Raw genomic sequence first — 10,771 nt, forward strand, 5'->3', positions numbered from 1 at the left:
CCCCTCCTCTCCCTCCTCTCCTTCCTCCCCCTCCTCCCCTTCCTCTCCTTCCTCCCCCTCCTCCCCTTCCTCTCCTTCCTTTAACATTTTGGGATACGGTCTTGCTGTGTAGCCCTTGCTGGCCTGGTACCACCAGGCTAGCCTTAGGTTTTCAACAATTCTCCTGCCTAACCCTCCCATTCACTAAGATTACCTGTGTGGGCATTAAACTCTGAGCTTTCTTGTCTCTGACAGCCTACATGTTCTGTCCCCTCTCATGCTCTTCCTGTCTTCTGCATGCCCTTTGATTCCTCTTTTTAAATTTTTAGGAGTCTATTTTTTTAAATGTCTATATGTTTGCATCTGTGTGTGTATGTGTGGGAGCAGATGCCCATGGAAGCCAGAAGAGGTATTGGATCCCCTGGAGCTGGAGTCACAGGAGGTTATAAGCTGCCTGAGGTGGGTACGGGGAACCTAAGCCATGTTCCCTGAAAGAGCATCCGGCACTCTTAACTGATAAGCATCTCTGCAGCCCTCAGCCTACTCTAAAAGTCAGTCAGTGTTTCAGAAACTCGCTGTCTCTCACATCATTCAGCTGGACCATATCATCAGAAACTCGGTGTCTCTCACATCATTCACCTGGACCATATCATCAGAAATAAAGTGTGTGTGTGCATTTGGGCATGCGTTTATGCGGGTGCATGTGCACATGTGTGTGCATGATTGTGTGCATGTACGCGTGTGTGTGTATGCGTGTGTGTGTGTGTGTGTGTGTGTGTGTGTATGCGTGTGTGTTGTCGGGGCAATCTAGGGCCTTGCACATACTAGGCAATCTCTCATCACGGAGCTTCATCCTAACCCTTTAAAAGTTTTGTTTTTGCTGGGTCATCTGTGACATAATCTCTCTCGGCTCTGCCTGTTTTTGACCTCCCCATGGAGCCGAGGATGCCCTCATCCTCCAGATGTCCCTGCTCCCACCATCCAAGTGCTGGCGTGCAGCACCACACCAGGCCTTTGGTTCATGTTTCATTTTGAGACAGACACTTACTACATATGGAGGCTAGCTTTGAACTCTGTTCTCGGGTATTCCTTGAAGTTGCAGTCTCTCTCTCTCAGCCTCTTGGGTGTGCATGACAGACCCAGGTGACCAGGCCTAGCTAGCACTTTAGTTTTGACAGGAAGTACATTTTGAGGGAGTGACCCTTTCTTTCTTCCTTACTTGGTTCTCTTCTCTGTGAAGACCTCTGCCCTCCTGCCTCTTCCCAGCTTCCTCTCTCCTGACCTTCCCTTCCTTTCTCCTCTCCCTTCTTTCTCTCCCTTCTCTGTCTTTTTCTGTCTCTCACCCTCTTCATTTCAGCCACTTAAACATCTCAATCATACCACGACTGCAGATCCCTGCTGGTCTGATATTTTATACTAGGTGTGTCTGCTTCAACCATTCCCCTGAAAAAATTAAACCCATCTGCCCTGAACTGAAAACAGCCTCCTCCACTATGGGGGACAATAAATATTGATGACTTGAGGCATGATTGGTTTTTATGGTGTTTGATGACAACTGGTATCGGTTACAGAATTTAATCATTTAATAAAAAAACCAAAGAGCCTAGCAGGGTTGTTGCATGTCAACAGACATTACCAAGTGTCAGAAGAAATCCTTGTCTTCCCCAAGCCTGGGATCTAAACAATATGGGGATGGGGATGGGGAAGGAGTTCGGGGAGTGGGGGTGGGGTGAGGGTTACTCAGCTTTCTGCAAAGTTCGGACACTGTCTCTTTTTGTATTCACCATAATTAGTGCCAGTTGAGGTTTCCCAAGTTCTGCTGGGGTCCCTGCCCCAAAGCCTTCCTCAAACAAACTCCTCTTCACTGTGACTTGAAACCTCAGCCTGTTTGGCGACGTTCATCATCGCCTCCAGTTGGATCCGCTGAAAGGCTCAGGAGCGGGGAGGCCCATGTAAGGACACCAGTGTTCCTCCTTATTCTTGCCATCAATACAAAATGAGAGGTGTCTGACCCTGAGGTTTAAAGTGAATAACCAAGAGCCCAGGGCACTGCTATTTATTCTTGGATGTGTTAAATATAAAGTAGTGTTATTAAAGGGTGGCTGCCAGCATTTATATTTAGAGTTTATTCAGTAATAAAAAGAAGAGTGGAAACCATTTACTGAGGGTTTAAGTGTATTTATATGGTTTCTGGAACTAGATTTGGACTACCTAAGATACTTCCAGAGACTCATTTGGGTATTTTTAGAAGGATCATAAATTCTTGCGGTCTTGAGGGTGGCGTGGTGAAGCAAGCCCCTAAAGGCTTCTGTAATTAGAAAGGGTAACCTGGTTTCTTCAAGCTGTTGACTGACCTGTCTCCCACCCGCCTGCAGCTTTAGCTGTGGGAGAGTCAGGCTTCTTTTTCAATCCAAGGAAGGCTATGAAAAAAGAGGCCATAACTAGAAAAAAAACATGGACACTCAGGCATTGATGAAACAAGGTTACCCTAAAGTTCCCACAGGGTCCTCACACAGGCCGCAGGACTTCAAAGACAAAGGGGACAGCTGAGCATTGCCTCTGGAGAAACAGGGTGTCTGTCACCTCGCTGGGACTCTGAGGCAGTCATGTGCTCACTGGCTGGGAGATGGCAATGGCATCTGCCACCCCTGCCATTCCTGGGAAGTATATGTACAGTGTATCTGCAGTTTGGTAATCATGGATGCTGTGAGCTTTCATTCCGATCCATCCCAGCACCAAGTATGTGCCGGGAAGGCGGTGGGAACTGGGATAGAGAGAAGTGATGGGAGAAAGATGTTTCTGATCCTGGTGATAGCAGTGGGCAGTTCTGAGATGGTGCCACCTCAGGTTTCAGCAAAGGTGAGCGCAGGAAGATGAGGGGCAGAGGCTGCAGAGAGGGTGTATGTGCCAGAGCAAAGGGGTCCACAACTGCCCTAGATTTGAAGGATGGCCAGCACTGACCCCCGGGAGTTTACAGTTGCCCTTCGTTTGTTAGAGTCAGCCAAGGCTAATGGAGATGGAGGAACAGGTCTGGAGGGGGGTAATGAGGCTCAGCTTGGAATGAGGCAGAGTGGAGGACTATGGGGCCACAGTGATGTGCAGCTAGCTAGCTACAGGACGAGGGTGAGGGGCTGTGGAGGAAAATACAGCTTCTCAGGATCTTTATAGATCCTGTCTGGGTTTCATGTCTTTGTTTTGCTTTTGTTTGTTTGTTTGTTTGCATTCTTAGGGTTGTAATGAAGCAAGGCTGCTTGGTGCCTGGAAGGTGCTGCCTGGGCTCACATGGGCCCTTCTGGGGAGCCACTGGGAGCTAGGGAACTGGCGCTCTCAAAGATGCCCTCCTGGTGACACAGCCAGCAGATCTTTCCTGCAGCTAAACCAAAAATATCTCTGCCCCTGAGATATTTATCAGCATGGTGATGGATCTTGAAAGGGCAAATGACTGTAAAAGTTCACTCCATCAGGGTGTGTGTGTGTGTGCGTGTGTGCGTGTCTGTATGTGTGTCTGTGTGTGTGTCTGTAGGTGTCTCTCTGTGTGTCTATATGTGTTTCTGTGTATGTCTCTATGTGTGTTTCTGTATATTTGTCCATGTATAACTGTGTCTGTATATGTCTGTGTGTCTGTTTGTATCTATATGTGTTTTTGTATATCTCTGTGTGTGTGTCTAGATGTGTTTGTGTATGTGTTTCTTTGAGTGTCTGTGTGTGTATCTGTATGTGTGTGTCTCTGTGTCTGTGTGTCAGTGTATGTTTCTGTCTGTGTCTCTGTGTGTATCTATTTGTGTCTCTGTGTGTGTGTGTCCAACTTTACTAAGCAAGTGCACACATGTGAAGGGGTGGTGATGAGGAAGGATTCTTCCCCACTGACCACCATCACATTAGGAACCCGGCCCACTACCTCCAGTTTCCTTCCTCTTGAATTGTGTTCCCGTAAGTGAGGTAGCCTCCACACGCTGGAGTAGATTTTTGTTTCTGCTGTTTTGTTTTCTTGTAATATACATAATATTTTGAGGTATAGAAGACCAGCTCCTAGAAAAGAAAAAAGAAGAAAGAAAAACACCACCACCACCTCTGGTTGTCAGAGTCGGAATGCATATCAGTTATGCTGGGAGACAATGAAAACATCAAAAAGCGCATACAGACCATAAAAAATTCAAGTCCTCTGAAGCAATGTGGGACGGCTTGGTTGTGCTCCTCATTTGCATGCCAGTACCCACAATGCTCTGCAAGCTCCCAGATCTTTCTGAGCAGCCCTGGCGTCTGAGCTCTAGGGAACAAAGCGAGAGGATCCAGTGTGCTTGTGGGGAGGCACTGCTGTGTCTGTGCTCGAGCAGTGGGGCTGGCGTGGGCACGGGAACTTCTCCGTCTGTGGTGATTAGCAGGCAACCCTTGAGGGCTCAATCACAGGCTGGGGAGCAGCGCCTGGCTTTCTGTTTTGCTGCATTGTTGTTTTGGCCTTTCTCTGATTGGCATTCTCGAGATGACTGTGCTGTGGAGGTGCACAGGGAGCAAAGGACACCAGCTCTCAGAAGGGATACTACAGCTGGGTTGCTACAGCTGCTAGCCTAGAACTGGGGACTGTGTTCTTTCTGTGGTGTGGCCACAGGAGACTCGGTGCTTGGTGATCCCATGGCCTGTTGCTACTGGGATGCTGTTTCTCTCGTCCTTGTGTCGGGGTTCAGCTTTCCGGCTCGCACGCACGGTGGCTCTTTCCCCTCAGGAATTGGTTCTTCACAGAGCCCAGCAGAGGTATTGTCTACATCTAAGGGGACAAAGCCCAGAGGAGGCTTGGAGTTCAAACTCAGAGCTGCTGGTAGAGAGTCGAATCCAGGTCTCACACAGACCCTAGCACCAGGCCTCACCTATCCTGTGGCCAGCCCATACCGCACTGACCAAAGCTACCCTGAATGCCCCAGAGTGGCTGAGAACGGTTCGTTATTTTTGCTGTTTTAGCATTCTCAACCATTCTAGAGCATTACCAAACACATTAAAAATATATAATAATAATCTTTGCGTCTGCAACCTTGACGATTCGGGTCTGGGTTTGTGGTTTGCTTTTCCAACCTCACTTTTCCCAGTGCCAGCAGAGGAGTTCATAGGCCAGATTAATTTTGCAGTAAGAAAACAGGGTGAGACCATATCCATGGGCTGGTAGTCCACCTCCTGGAACACCGAGCTTCAGAGGAAAGATGAAAAGACCTCCTTTCCCCACACTCAGGAGCAGCTGCTCTAACCTGGAAGCACCAGCCAGCCAGCCCATCTGTTTGCTTTGTAGAAAGTGTCCAATCCCTTACCAATATCTTTACTGTTTATTTTTGGGGCACTGGGCCTTGAACCCAGGCTCTTGTACATGCCGGCAATCACCACTGAGCTTTATTACACTCCAACCACCATTTAAAAGTCTATATAGATTTATTTTTAAAACAAGGCATCCTTAAGTTGTTCAGTCCTTCAACTTGCAGTCCTCCTGCCTCAGTAACTCAAGTACTTAGAATTAAAGGACCAGCAGGCTCAGCTATAGGTCAACACGAGACTTCTATGTGTTTTCACTGGAACCATCAGGGTTGTGGGGGCAGTGTTACTTCCTGCTGGGTCTGCAGTCATGGCTCCATCAGTCCAAGAGGCATGACTCTCAGGTTACCCTGCAGCAAGTGTGCCCCTGCCTAGCATTTGCAGGGCATGCGCACTCCTGGCTGGACTCACAGACTGAATCCCTGAATGGTTCTATTTGTTACCTGGAACTCCAGCACCAGGATGGCCCAGTCCTTAGTTATGACAGCTCATCCTGGACTGCACAGAGAACCGGCAGGACCAAGGTCTTCGCTCCAGTATCTCCAGCTTTTCTAGCTCAGTCCCAAAGTTAGCAAATGCAGTTTTCACCTGTTCTAGCCTGAAGTGTCTCCTCCTGGTATTTGTGTTTCTTTTCTGTTTGATACTGAAAGGAATCTAGAAAGAGGGGGTGGTGGATGGTTTGGATTTTAAAATTCCTCCTCAGAGCCGGGCGGTGGTGGCGCACGCCTTTAATCCTAGCACTTGGGAGGCGGAGGTAGGCGGATTTCCGAGTTCGAGGCCAGCCTGGTCTACATAGTGAGTACCAGGACAGCCGGGGTTACAGAGAGAAACCCTGTCTCGAAAAACCAAAAAAAATAAAAAAATAAAAAAAAAATAAAATTCCTCCTCAGGTTTGTTGCATCTAATTTAAGATGCAAGTGGTTTTGGGTTTCAACAACTCTCCACTTGTGATTCAGCGGCCTTTCCTGTTGAACTTGGGTAGTGGCGAAAGCCCGTTTCCCCAAATAAAGTCTAATACATTTACACACTTACCCCACATGTGTAGTGACATTTCTGCCTGTCTTACCACACCTGAGAAACCACAGAAGGAATGTCTTAGTGGGGAAAGCAGGCACGTCAACCCAAACTTCTGATGTAAACTCCGCAGAACAAAAATTGCCAGCCAGCCCCAGTGGTGGAAATGCTTGTGTTCGAGTTTGGTTTGGAATCATCCTTCTTTATGACCCAAGGAACAAATAATGGCGCCATTAAGCCAAGGGATGGGAGACAGAACCAGGAGGTTAGAAAAGTAAGAAGGAAAAAAAAAGGAAAGAGGTGACTTTTTAAAATGACCCTCTTACCTCTAAAATGGAACCATATTCCTCAGCCTGCACAGTACCCTAAGGGGGCGGGGGAGATCTACTTATTGCCATGGTTACACTAGAGTATTAGCTTCTCTTCCCACTGCTGAGACAAAACACCCAAACCCACCCCACATCCCCCTCAAAAAAAAAATCTTAAAGAAGGAAAGGTTTGATGTGACTCACAGTTAAGGGCAGTCTGTCAAGACAGGAAGCCAGAGCCGTGGGAGCATGAGCCCACACCGCAGTCAGGAAGCAGAGAGCCATAGATGTTGATGCTCAACTCTGTTCCTCCCTTCTGTCAGTCCAGAAAAGGGGTCTCTACATTAGGGTATGCTTTCTGTTTAGAAGCACCTTCATGGGCACACCACAGATGTGTTTCCATGGAGATTGTAAGCTTCTCAAATTCCCAGTGATGATTATGCATTACTAACAGGTTGTAATAATGTCTCGGCTGATAGTGTGTCAAGGGCTCTCTTGTCCTAGCAACACAGATAAGGCCTTTTCTACACCAGTGTCTTTCTTAATAGTTACTCTGTAAAATTAATATGTTACTGTCATGTCAAGAAAATGGACACACTCCAAATGAGCAAGCGCAAAGCCAGACAGGTGGTGAAGGGAGCATTGGTGTCTATTCAGGTCAAGCAGTGTGGGGCACTGCCTAGTAGGCTCTTCATCAGGAATCCCCATGCTGGGTTTGGCCTTGGATGCACTCAAAGCCTGAGAGCTGGGGCTTGACTCAGCTGAGGAAGCCAAGCCTAATAATGCATGGCCAGGGTAGACAGCAGAGTACATGCTGAGAGAAATCAGCCACATGAACCTCTAAGTGACAAAGCAGATGTTGGGAAAGACACAGACATTGTCAGTGACCCAGAGTGGAGGCCATTGACTTCTTGACGTTGGCTGTTAGAGATGTGGCCATTGCTTAGTTGGGCAGGGAGAGGCAGGGGGCTCCACCTGCAGACATCCAGTCACCTTGGCCTGGGACCAGGATCATGTGAACTCAGCTTCCCTGCTTCCCAGCAGGACCCAAGAAGTGGGCCTGGGAGGCATGAGGTAGAGTGCCTTGGTCGGTGGTTCAAGCTTCTAGAGATTCTTGGAAGGATGTGTGTGAATGACAAAGAGGGAGTGTCTAGAGACTTGCTGCAAGAGGGGACCCTCTAGACTAGCAGCTTCGATATGCAGAGCATGCCGCAGGAGGTCTGCAGGCTAAGGATGCCATGGCAGCAGGAGGGTTCTGAGCACGCTTTGCAAGACGTTCCCTGTCTTTCTGCTCTGTGATCTACAGGCTCCCCTTATGGAGACAGGATAGTTGCTCTGACCCTATGCTTGGCACCTCCTTTCTAGGCTGGAAGATGTAGTCCAGAGAGAAGGAAGCATCTTCCCAGAAAGCTCACTTGACTCCTACATATACCTCACTGTCCGTTTCTAATTAGAAAGGAGGCTAGGAAAGAGATCCGATTTCCCAGGCATGTTCCCAATTTTCGTAGAATCTTTCTTCCGTTAGTGAAGAGAAGGAAGAGGGTGGGTAGAATCAGCACTGAGCACCCAGGTCTTCCGTACGGAACACAAGAAACAACGGAGTTCGCCGAGGCCACACCTGTCTGGTCTCACTCCCATCCCGAGAGATGCTCGGCTCCGGGACATTCCTTGTGACTTGACAATGTCACATATACAATGATTCTATGGCGTGCAGAAGCATCTAGAGCACATAATTAGTTCTTTATTCTGATCCTGCTGTCAAGGGCTTGGCTAACTGCACTGACTTGTCCTTCCTGGTTTTCAGACACTTAGGCTCTGGTTGGTAAAGAGGGATCCTGACAGGGTTGTGGCCAGAGCCCCTTGGCACCAGCTGTCAGAGTTGCTGGGTCAGTCAGGCAGATAAATGTGGTGTGGACCAGTTGGGGAAACCTCAGCCATTACTCAGCAGGAAATGGTTGCCTCTCCAATGACTCAGGCTCTTAACAGAATATTTAATGACTTCAGTAAAGCAAAACATTGAAATTTCTTGGTTTTTTAAAAAAAAGAGTGGACAAAAATCCAGGCTACCTTGTAAGTCAATGGCCAATTTCCACTCCGATGTTTGCTCAGCTTTCTTTGCCTATGTGTAGCCCAGGAGCTAGCCAGGTGCTCTCAGATAAAGGGAGTCCTCTGTCACAGAGCTTAATGGGTCTATATGCTCAGGTCTCTGTACCCTAGGGCTTGGGGAGCCAGGTCCCAGAAGTGGAGAGGCAGGACTGTGAAGTGGACCCCCTGGCAGGAGGGCGAGGGCGGCTCCTCAGGATTGTGAAATTGACTTCCACCAGGGGAGTGGGAGGGGCTCCTCAGGACTGTGAAGTGAGCCGCCCCAGGGGTTGGGGGTACTCCTCCTACTCATTTTTGAAGAATCACTGAAGGTGTAGGTCACCACCAGGTGCTTCTGAGTGTGACAACAACCAGTCTTAAAAGGCAGGGTGGCTATTGAGAGCCCTCGATTTCGGCAACAGCGGCTCTGCAGAGCGACCCATCTGGAAAGAATGCCTGCCTGTACTCATACTGCTGCATTCACAAACACCTTCTCCTCCGATCCCCTGGAAAGGCCATAAAGCACGGAAATACATCTCTCCTGATTCTGTTTCTCACCTCGAACAAACACGAACAGTATTCTGAAGTGTCAGTGTCGTGATTATGCAGCCAACGTCACCTCATTTCTTTCTGAACCGTATCAGAGCTGGCTTCTCTTTCTCTTTTCTTCCCTCCTTCCCTGCTTCCTTCCTGCATTGCTTCCTTCTTTCTTTTTCCCACCCTTTTTTTATAAAGCAGTGTCTAATGCAGTAGGGAGCCAAGGAGGATCCTGACCCTCTGATCCCACTGCCTGCTGTGTTGGGTTTACAGGCACATGCCACCATGCTTGGTCCACCACGCAGGCAGGAACAAGACCCAGGGTGTGCTCACACCTTGTTCCTTTCTTCAGTATTCACCACTACCCAGAGGAAGAAGGGAAGACAAGCGCCTTCCTCTTACAAACGTAACCCATTAGGGTCCATTTCACTTGCCCCTTAGAGAAAGCTCTCCTCACTACAGCTTCCTGTGAAAGAGGCGGGAACATCATCTCTGATGTGTCACATGTCAGAAACTGATGCTTCTAGATAATCGATGTTAGTATTTCAAGTCATCAAGGCATTCTTTGAACTACTGGCAACTACGTAGAAATCCTGAACTCGTAAGATTCTTCATGTCTGAGTGCTACTGTAAATATCTAACAAACCAGTTTAACAGGTAAAAACATTTTTATTCAGAAAATTTACAAATAACTACGGTCTACAGTATCTAAATAAAATCTGAAATATACAAGTCGTTTTAGTCAGTGTTTCTATTGCTGCAATGAAACACCATGACCGAAAAACAAGGAGGAGATGGTTTCTTTGGCTCACAGTTTCCATTGTTGTTCATCATTGAAGGAAGTCAGGACAGGAGCTCAAGCAGGGGAGGAACAGGGAGGTAGGAGCTGATGCAGAGATCATGGAGGGGAAACTGCTTATTGGTTTGCTTCCCATGGCTTACTCAGTCTGTTTCCTTATAGAACTCAGGACCAGCAGCCAAGGGATGGCACCACCCACCATGGGCTGGGCCTCTCCTACCAGTCACTAATTAAGAAAGTGTGTTACAACCAGACCTTATGGAGTCATTTTCTCAATTGAGGTTCCCTCCTTTCAGATAATTCTAGTTTGTATCAAGTTGACACATCAAATTAGCCAGCACACAAGTGAATATCATTGGGCAATATTCAAGCAAAATGATTCTTGTAGCCTCTAGCCATTAGATACAAAGAATCACACCGTGACTACCAATTTGGGGTTGACTCTGCTTCCAAAACTTAGTATTTCTGAGAATGGCAATAACAGGATCTGAAAAAGACATGCATGTATATGAAGGTAATATTATTTTTATTTTCAATCGTGACTATTAATTAGCAGCAGCTGGGGTTACAAAGACGGAGAAGAGGACATTAGCCACGAGCACCCCCAACGGATAATGCAGTCAGGACCAGGTCTCACTTGCATCTCCTAGTCTGCTTCCAGCTCTGTCCCTTCCCCTCTCCACCCCACAACTCTATCCCCTTACCCCCTCCACCCTGCAGCTCTGTCCCTTACCCCCTCTACCCCGCAGCTCTGCTCCCT

This window comes from Mastomys coucha, unplaced genomic scaffold, assembly GCF_008632895.1.
Source record: "Mastomys coucha isolate ucsf_1 unplaced genomic scaffold, UCSF_Mcou_1 pScaffold21, whole genome shotgun sequence".
NCBI lineage: Eukaryota > Metazoa > Chordata > Mammalia > Rodentia > Muridae > Mastomys > Mastomys coucha.